Source organism: Triturus cristatus, chromosome 11 (assembly GCF_964204655.1).
Source record: "Triturus cristatus chromosome 11, aTriCri1.1, whole genome shotgun sequence".
NCBI lineage: Eukaryota > Metazoa > Chordata > Amphibia > Caudata > Salamandridae > Triturus > Triturus cristatus.
Window position 1 is genome coordinate 610,133,277 of NC_140594.1, and position 9,226 is coordinate 610,142,502.

A 9,226-nucleotide genomic window follows, 5' to 3' on the forward strand; every position below is an offset into this window, starting at 1 on the left:
TCCCTCCTAAAGACGAACATGGCCTAAAAGTTCTCTTTATTGCTAGACAAGAATTAGATAAGGATGCAAAGGGCATACCGTGCTTGTTACGTTATGTCACGTGTGTTTGTAGAGTGCTCTATCACCTGGAGGATATCCTGAGGCTGTGCACATGTGGAGTGTAGCCTCGAGAGTGGAGTCATTCGAAAAGCCAAGTCTTAAGCTTCTTGTGGCACTCAAGAAACGGTGAGACTCTGTGTGAAGGGAGGTTCCGCGCTTTAGAAGCGCTGTCAGAAAGCTCCGACTCTGATTCTGTTTCTTTGTATGTGTGGTATGTGTGCAAGCAGGAGTCCTGCAGAGCGGAGGTGCTGGGAAAGTAGATTAAAGGAGATGCAATTGTTATGGTAGACTGGGTCTGTGTTGAGTGCTTTCTGTGGGTGTGTAGTTTAAACTGTGCTCACTTGTGTATTGAGAGCAAGTGGAGCTTCCTCTGGTGTGGTGTGATATGTTATGAGTAGCAGGTTCAGGAGGAGTGTGAGGGCTGCGTTTTGGATGCTTTGTATCCTTCTGGCTTCCCACACAATTTGAAGAGTCGTTCTATATAGAAATGAATGGTAGACGAAGCAAGAGCGGAGCACCGTGTTCAGTTTGACGAAGTCTGCAACTGGACTTCTTGCCCTAAGAGCCTTCTTTCCAATCCAAGTCCAGAGTTGTGGAAAAGATGGTATGGTTAACATCTAAGCTATATAGACTTTTGGGTATTTTTGAGGATCGCTTTGGTTAATTCAGGCTTTTGTGTGCAACATTAAATTAAGTGTATTAGACCTGAGACTATTTCAGACTGAGTGGATGTGAGATCGCTATTGGGGGAGAGGCTTTTCTGATTTTTCTTATTAGAACTCCTACTAATAGGTTCAGAAAGTCTTCACTGAGCAGAATGAGGGCCTCCTAAAGTGTGTGTGTGTTTTAAATCAGAATGCTATAGCAGAAGGGATCTGTAAGTAACACAATGCGTCTTCCACTGGCTGGCTGTCATTTAGCCTGGTCAATCCTTGTTTTATTTTCTAATGGTTCTTGTAAAACTTTATTGTTGAAGTAGCTGCCTGGCCTTCATCAGTAATATTTTTGGTCTCAAAAGGCACACATTGCCACAGTAGTTCCTGGCACTGAATGGAATTTACTTTGTGTGTGGATGTACTACTTGTGAAAGAGCAGACTGCAGTCCTTGACTGTCAGGTTACCCAATGACTGAAAGTGGTTTGGCCACTGCCCCATTCTGTATGAAGAAAAATGTGCATAATACAACAGAAAACCAATGGATAAATAGGGCGTGTTGATAACCCTATTAGGAATAAGTATATTGTGCATATAAATTTAATAAAATCTAAAGGTCTTGGCTAACACTAGGCCTAAACATGATGGAGGGCTTAATTTGGGGGTGAGGGTGAGTTATATCCCTTTTCCCTGGGTCCGGGCAGTCGGTGGTTTTGTAGCATACATTTTTTTGATTCACATGCTGTGCATTATTCCACCATTTGGTGGTATACCCGTTCCCTCTCTGACGTGTGACCCAGAAGTTCCAGTGCATGGTCGCCATCTTCACATTCTTTTTACTGCCTGGAGGCGAGATGCAGGAGTTCTGATAGAATCACAAATAAACCGCGTATTATCTTGGAAAACACCAATTAAAATGGGTTTTTAAACCAACCGAATACCACCAGAGGCCACTTGCAGTGAGAGATAGCCAATGGTGCTTTTCTTGGCACTGATGAAGGACTCGTCGGAAAAGCAATACCAGACTGGAAAATGCAGAAAGGTGAGGCAGCAAGGTGAGCTGGAGAATCTACCCTTTAACTTTTGCCCCGAGTGGCAAACAAATTTGCGCAGAAAGACGAGGACAAAGTTTGCAATCTGTCTCCTAAAAGACCATAGCTCCCAAGACTGTGAGGCCTGTGCAGAGTTTCAACCCAAGAGACTTGGGTGAGGCAGAGACAAAGCTGGGTACACTACAGTATGGTCACCGCCCAGAAGAAGCGGCCTTCCCTAAAGGAGGGGGGCTTGACTTTATGCGGGGAATCCCAACTGGTGCACGGGGAGAGCTGTACACCGAGGTAGGCATAATCAACTTCGAGAGATTGGTTCCCACAAGCAGAGCAGCAAAGGAAGTCTACTGTAAGATTAGAAGGTAACTAAGCAGCCGAAAGGTTCCTAGAAGGCCGACTCGAGGTGAAAAAGGACAGCAAGAACTAAAGGAGCTGCACTCTTCCAAACACAAGGCGACTGATGGAGACAGGCCTTCTAAACACACCTTGACACTGGGAGTCCTTCTAGACCGGATGAAGGAAAGGGGGACATTACCTATACCCTCAGAGCTGAAAGCGGGTGAAGAGGAACAATTGGCGATCGAACATCTCTCGATGCCGGAACTTCGTAAAAAAAACAAGACGCGGCTTTGACCTCATAGTAAAAAAAAAACTAACAGTCTTCAAGGAACAGGAGCAACAGGAGGAGGTGTGGCAAGACCTCAACATCGAATCTCCTGAGGAAGAGGTAAACACCTATCCCTCGAGCCCCGCCCACCCCCACCCTTCCTCAACCCAAGATGACCTATCTATCTATAAGATGCTGGTCAAGAGGGATGCAAACACCTAAGTGGTGCGATTCTATGAGTAAAACGAGGATTCCTATTTCCTACAATAAACATTGATATCCTCGCAAAAGAGCAACTTGTATCTACCCATGTAACCGAGCAACCAGGGGAAAAAGACCGCCTGGTTTTGGCCACGTCAAATGCTGTGACCCTATGGACAAGAAAAAATGCAAGTACTCCTTGCAGGACCCCATCTTTTTCAATGGAAATGCAGTTGTTGACTTCATCGTTATGGCGACTGCAAGGAAAAGAGGTAATATCCTCCCATCAACTGTGCTCGCACTGGACGGGGAGAGTAAACTAATGGAGCTGGTTGCAGAGAAAAATGGAGAGAGGTGCAGCAACCCAATGGAGAATTGCCAACCCCAGCACCCTTCTTAGCCGCTAAGGTCAACAGTAATGGGACGAGATTGAGGTCCGCCTGCAGCATCTCCCTGAAGACTACATGAAAAAAGTGCCACAGCCGTATTACAGGAAAGCAAGAGCATCACCAACACCTGTATCAGTCGGCCCGCAAATCTGTAGAGCTGGCCAGGAGGCATATGTGCACTGGGACAACCCTCACACACTTCTGCCTGAGAGTCTGAGTTCAAGACTGAGGTACAAGCCTCATGGATTAATATGCACTTACGCTGGATGTCCTCTTCGGTATGGCAGTAGATGAGGCGCTACAAAGAATGATGGACAATGAGACCGCAAAGGCAATGGGAGAATTGCAATTCTGTGGGTCCTTCACGCAGGGAAGCATTTCAGCCAGAAGGCCACAAAGCAGAGGAGGGTTCCAAAACTGTACATTCCTTCAACAATAAGGGTTTTACTAAGCAACCACAACTGAGGCTGCACCCCAGCAATTACAGTACCCTGCAAGGCAGCCCTTTTGAGGGAGAGCAAGAGGGAGAGGACAACCCCCAAGAAGAGGTAAGGGGGGGCAGCAAACCAGTGACTCTCGGAGATAATTTCCCCAACAATAAACACCAGTGGGGGAACAAATAGGGGGGATTCCTCCAGGAATAGGCATCAATCACCTCAGACAAATGGATAATAAACATAATAAAACACATGTATTGTATCAAACTCATCAAATGGCCTTCTTATCTACCACCAATGGAGATCACACAAGCAAAGGAAGAACTCCTGTAACTACGCCTGGAGGTAAAGAAGCTATTAAAAAAAAAAAAAAGAGACATAGAAAGAGTCCACCTAAGAAGTCTTCAAGAGGGTTTACTCATCATATTTCCTTGTACCAAAGCGAAATCAAACCTTAAAGCCAGTCCTGGACCCCAGTTGCATGAACAAGTTTATATGAAGTCAACGCTTCAAAATGACAATGCTTCAGCAGGCCCTTCCACTATCCGCTCAAGGTGCTTTCTTTCAGCATAAAATCTGCACCAAGGGTGCGACTGCACAGCTCAGGAGACAGGGTGTTCATCTTTAACCATACATAGAAGACTGACTAGTGAAGGCAAGTTTAAAGTGCTAGTTTCAACAGAGCATACAGGTTGTGATGGAAACACTATACAAGAGGGGTTTCTCAGTGAGCTTAGAGAAGTTGTCTCCATGCCCAGAACAAAAATGGTGTTCTTGAGGTGTGACAGTGAACTCAAGAATAGCATAGGCCTACCCAGTACACAGGAGACAAGGGGCTAAAAGAACAAGTTTGCCGATACCAGAAGGGACAGCCTATGACCATAAGGACAATAAAGAAACTAATGGGTATGATGGCATCCTACTCGCATCCCAGACAAAGCTACATATGCACCTAATCTAGGAATGGCTGTACTGCAGATGATCACAAGCTACTGGGAGTTGGAGGGTCTAGTGGTTGTCACAGAAAGCATTCAAAAGAGGATAAGGTCGTGGAACTGTGGGAAACATGTAAAGTAACCATCACCCCAGACGCACCCCAGTGCAGGATGGTGAGCGCATATGGGAAAACTAAAAATGAGGGACCTTTACAACATAACGGAGGCCATGAGACACACAAACCTTTTGGAACTCGAGACTGTTCCTTGATCAGCCTTCCGGGCACATGTAAAGGGAAAACCGCACTTATCTAGACAGTCATGACTACAATGTCCTTCCTCAACAAACCGAGGGGGGGCGGGGGGAAGAAATAAAGAGCTACCCACTGTTATAAATAGCACAGGACATATGGCGAGGGGGGGAGTCGGATTAGGTCAACACTGGTGGTGATGTATGTACCAGAAGTCTAAAATATCAAAGCCGATGGATTAAGCAGACAGGAAAACTCATCCCATGAATGGGAGCTGAAACAGGAAATGGTAGACATTTTCCACAGATTGGGTACACCAGAAAAATATGTGTTTGCAAGTCCGGAGAACGCAAATTGCCAAGACTTTGGGTCCAGACACCCACACCAACTGTCCAAGGGGAATGGGCTGCTGATAAATTAGTCGGAGACCTTTTTGAACTCCTTTTGACCGATACCTTTGGTAATAGACAAATTCAAGCACCCAGACATGATCCATATCCTAATAGCCCCACAGAGGGCCAGACAAACTTGGTTCTCTGATGTAGTGGAAATATCTCTGGGAAGAAGTAATCCCTGCCAATGACTCCGGATCTACCCACAATGCAATGAGGACTGATCTGTCACCTGAAACTAGCCAGCCCCAGCCTAGCAGCCTGGCTCCTGAGTACCCAGATTTTGTCCACCTCCATTAAAGAATGATGGAGATTCTCAAGCAGGTCCAAAGTCCCAGCACTCGCAACTGCTACACCCATAAGTGTAACAGATACTTCTACTGGTGCATGAAGCACAGTATGGATAAGAGGACAGAGATCATGATGGCCCATATGTGCCTAACTCACCTGCTGGATAGCAGCCTCACTTATGCATCACACAAAGTTCACCTGGCTGCCATTGTTGCCTGCACCAGAGGAGTCCTGGGGAACTACTTCTTCACCCTACCAATGATAAAGAGATTCCCGGATGAAGCAAAAAAAAGGTAGCTCTGCCAGGCCCTCACTATAACCTATGTAGAACTTAGATACCATACTCACTCATCTGATGACAGAGCCATTAAAACCCATGCACAAGTCTGAAGTCAAATTCCTTACAGTGAAAACAGTGGGCATCACTTCTCTATGTAGTCCGTTAACTACAAGTGCTTACCACCCTTAGAACCCTGCCTACAAATCCATAATGGCAGGGTAGTCTTGAGGACTAACCCGCAGTTCCTCCCTAAGGTGGTATCACACTTCCATGTTAATCAAGCTATACAGCAAACAGCCTGTTTTAAAAAGACAAAGACACTCTCAGAAAGAACTCTGCAAAAACGAGATGTACAATCTCCAGGAAACAAAGACTCTTAGAAAGTGAAGTCCACTTGTTGTCTCCTTTGCATGAGTGAGTAAGGTGACACCTGTAACTAAAGGAACTGTTGCACAATGGATAATTGAGACATCCAAACTTGACACACAACAGCAGGGGAGGCAATAGCAGCAAAGTCAAGGACGACACATTCCACAAGAAAAAGGGAAAATCACTGGCCTATATAGCAAATGTGTCCATTGGTGACTTTGCTTGGCAGCAACACTATCATTCAAACACACCTTCACAAAGCATTACTGTGTGGACATCCAAATACACAGAGAAGCAGAGGTTGAACAAAGGGGACTGATTCATCTGTTTGCAAGTTCAAACACATTTCAACCCAACCTTCCTTATCACGTGATGATGCACTTGTGCATCAATCAAGGAGTGAAGCCAGTCCGACGAAGTTTGGAACAATCTTGCTCATTGTGCACTCTGAAACCGTTTTTAGGTCTCGCTAGCGTAGGCTGCGCGCATGCGCAGTCTCGCTGACGAGATTTGATGTTTATGGGATTTTTTAGTAAGGGGCATTAAGCCCCGCCCCTCTCTCCCATTGGCCGGCGTCACCGTTTATGCTAAACGGCGGCCAGCCATTGGGAAAGAGCTGCTGCTGACGTTTTCGCTTGGCTTTTTGAGCCATCCCATTTAGACGGCCTCGCCTGCCTTCCTTCTGCTGCAAAAGGTTTCTTATCTTTATGGGGCCAAACACATGGCCCCATAAAGATAAGAAACCTTTTGGCAGGCGAGGCCACGGCAGAAAAAGCCAAACGAAAACGTCATGGCGAGCGCTTGTGTTTATATGCGTTCGAGCCATGCTGTGCATTCTACATTCCAGGTTGTGAATCAAGTAAAGTTTACCACACGTGTAACAGCGCGTAAGAAAATAAAAATTACCAAATCCTTTAGCGCCTCTTAGCTGATATAAAATTGTAGTCCTTCTGTTTTCAAAACCTCATCATCCTACCGCCTTACAAATGGATCACGTAACAGCGCGTAAGAAAATAAAAATTACCAAATCCTTCAGCGCCTCTTAGCTGATATAAAATTGTAGTCCTTCTGTTTTCAAAACCTGATCATCCTACCGCCTTACAAATGGATCAAGGCGCTTATTAGAACAAGCATTGGCATAGCCAATAGGTTTCGCCCTTGGGACCTTATAAGTGTTTAGCTATGCAACAGTTGCATAACTAAATACTTATAAGGTCCCAAAAGCGAGACCTATTTGCTATGCAAAGCGGAAGTGAAAGTGATCGCGATGACGATCAAACATCAAAGCGGCCCTGTGGCCGGGAAAGTGAAAGTAATTGCGGTAAAGCGTGGCGCGCGCGCCCGCGCACATGCACTGTAGCTCTAGGCTGGCCTGATAGCACTTTTTGGAGCCCTCTCAATAAGTCTCGCCAGACCAGCGCATGCGATGGGTCAGGCGAGACCTAAAAAAAGGGCAATTAATGACATTGTGAGGAGAGAGAAAGTTGTGAGCCTTCCATCTTTCTCCACACAGATCTGAACTGGCGTATAATAAAATTCTAGAACCTTCTAGTTACTTAAAAAGGGTGACTCGCCTTCCCTGCAGACGATTGTGGCCGATCGTGCGAAGCAATGACGCAGCGTTACTGTAAACTCCTCAATGAAGGCCAGCACCAAGTTGGCTTTGTAGTTCGCTAATCAGGACTTGTAAAAGCGCGCCCTGACTCCTGGCGACAGGAAGCTGTTTCATATTTATAGTACAGTAACACGCCCCATTGTCCGGGCTCCTCTGCCCGACTTCATTACTATTACCATGAGAAAGAGGCGTGGCATTCCCCGCTTCCTCTCGCCACTCAGCCCCCCCTTTCCCCCCCGTTCCACCCTACCTACCCAAACCCCAGCCTGCCTCCGTCTTGAATTTCACTTTGATTCCCCAACACCGTGCTCCTCTCCCAGACGGATTAATTGCTGGGGCCTCAAATAAACTTTCCCTTCCTATCCCCCCCCCCAACCTAGGAAAATGCTCTGTTTTGGGGGACTTACCGCGTCCTTGACTTTGTACTCCTCAGTCGTCATCATCTGCATGTTGGCGAGGCGTGAATAATGCAACTGTGGGGTTAAGCAGAAAGCGCTATTAGGAAGGGAGGAACACTGTCAGGAAAGAATCGACACTGACAGAAAGGAATCGAAGTTTAGTCAGCCCGGTATTTATTTCAAAGTGCACAGATGCAGAAATAAAGGAAACGTCGACTCAATTCAAAGTGCACAGCTGTGCCCAATAAAATGGATACAGGGTAAAAAGACAACATATCTTAAACCCGCACAGCTGTGCCAAATAAAATAGATGCATGGTAAAAAGACAAAACATCCTAAACCGCGATAAACATTTGTGCCTTAAATATTCCTCATTATGTTGTATTTCAATTCATTGTCTTGTGTTTGGCATAGATCCAACACGGATAACTGGACGCATGGCTGTAGGAGAAATTCACATTGCCCCAGAGACTGGAGGTGAGTGGCAGAGTCTCGACTAGGGTGACCAACCGTCCGTGAATGGACTGTCCGTAATCTGGACCTCACGTCCGTTGTCCGTGAGGATCCTTTTTACGGACGCCTTGTGTCCGTAATTTTGGGCATTGGGGAACAACACTGCAGGGAACAGCACTGTTCCCCCTGCATGAAGCCTCAGCTCCCTGATGGGCCACCTCGCACTCCTCATCGGAGCACAAGAGCAGCCCCACCCGCCCATTGTCAGTCTGTATGCGGCTGATTGCCACATACAGAATGATAATGGGCAAGTTTTGGCTCTTACAGCATGTGATGGCCTCCTCCTGCCAGGGGCTAGGGCAGGGAATTCTACCTGTTCTGGGTTAGGTCTAGCATCACATGGCTATTTCCCTGCAAGCCTGGAAAAGGTCGGCTGTTCTCAGAACTACTGAATGGTTGGAGACAGGAGAAAGGCATTGGGCTTTAGAAGCTGGGAAGCGACCGGTACAAGTGCTTCACAGGGGAAGGCGAACCTTTCCTTCTTTAAGAAGCACATCTAGACATTGGGGGTTTGTGCCCCATCTTAGGGTGCGTTTTGTGCATTTATTCCTATTATCCCTGGTTCAGCAACATGCTCATGGATGCCATGTCTACTCTGTATCTATGCCAATATTCTTTATGACACAGACATGTCACGTGAAGTAGCCCGCTGAGTTGGGGAGCTGATGAAATGTATCTCTGGATGTTATAACTCCATAGGTCTGCTCATGGCCTCACCTTCAAGGTGCTGTTTGAATCGGACTTAA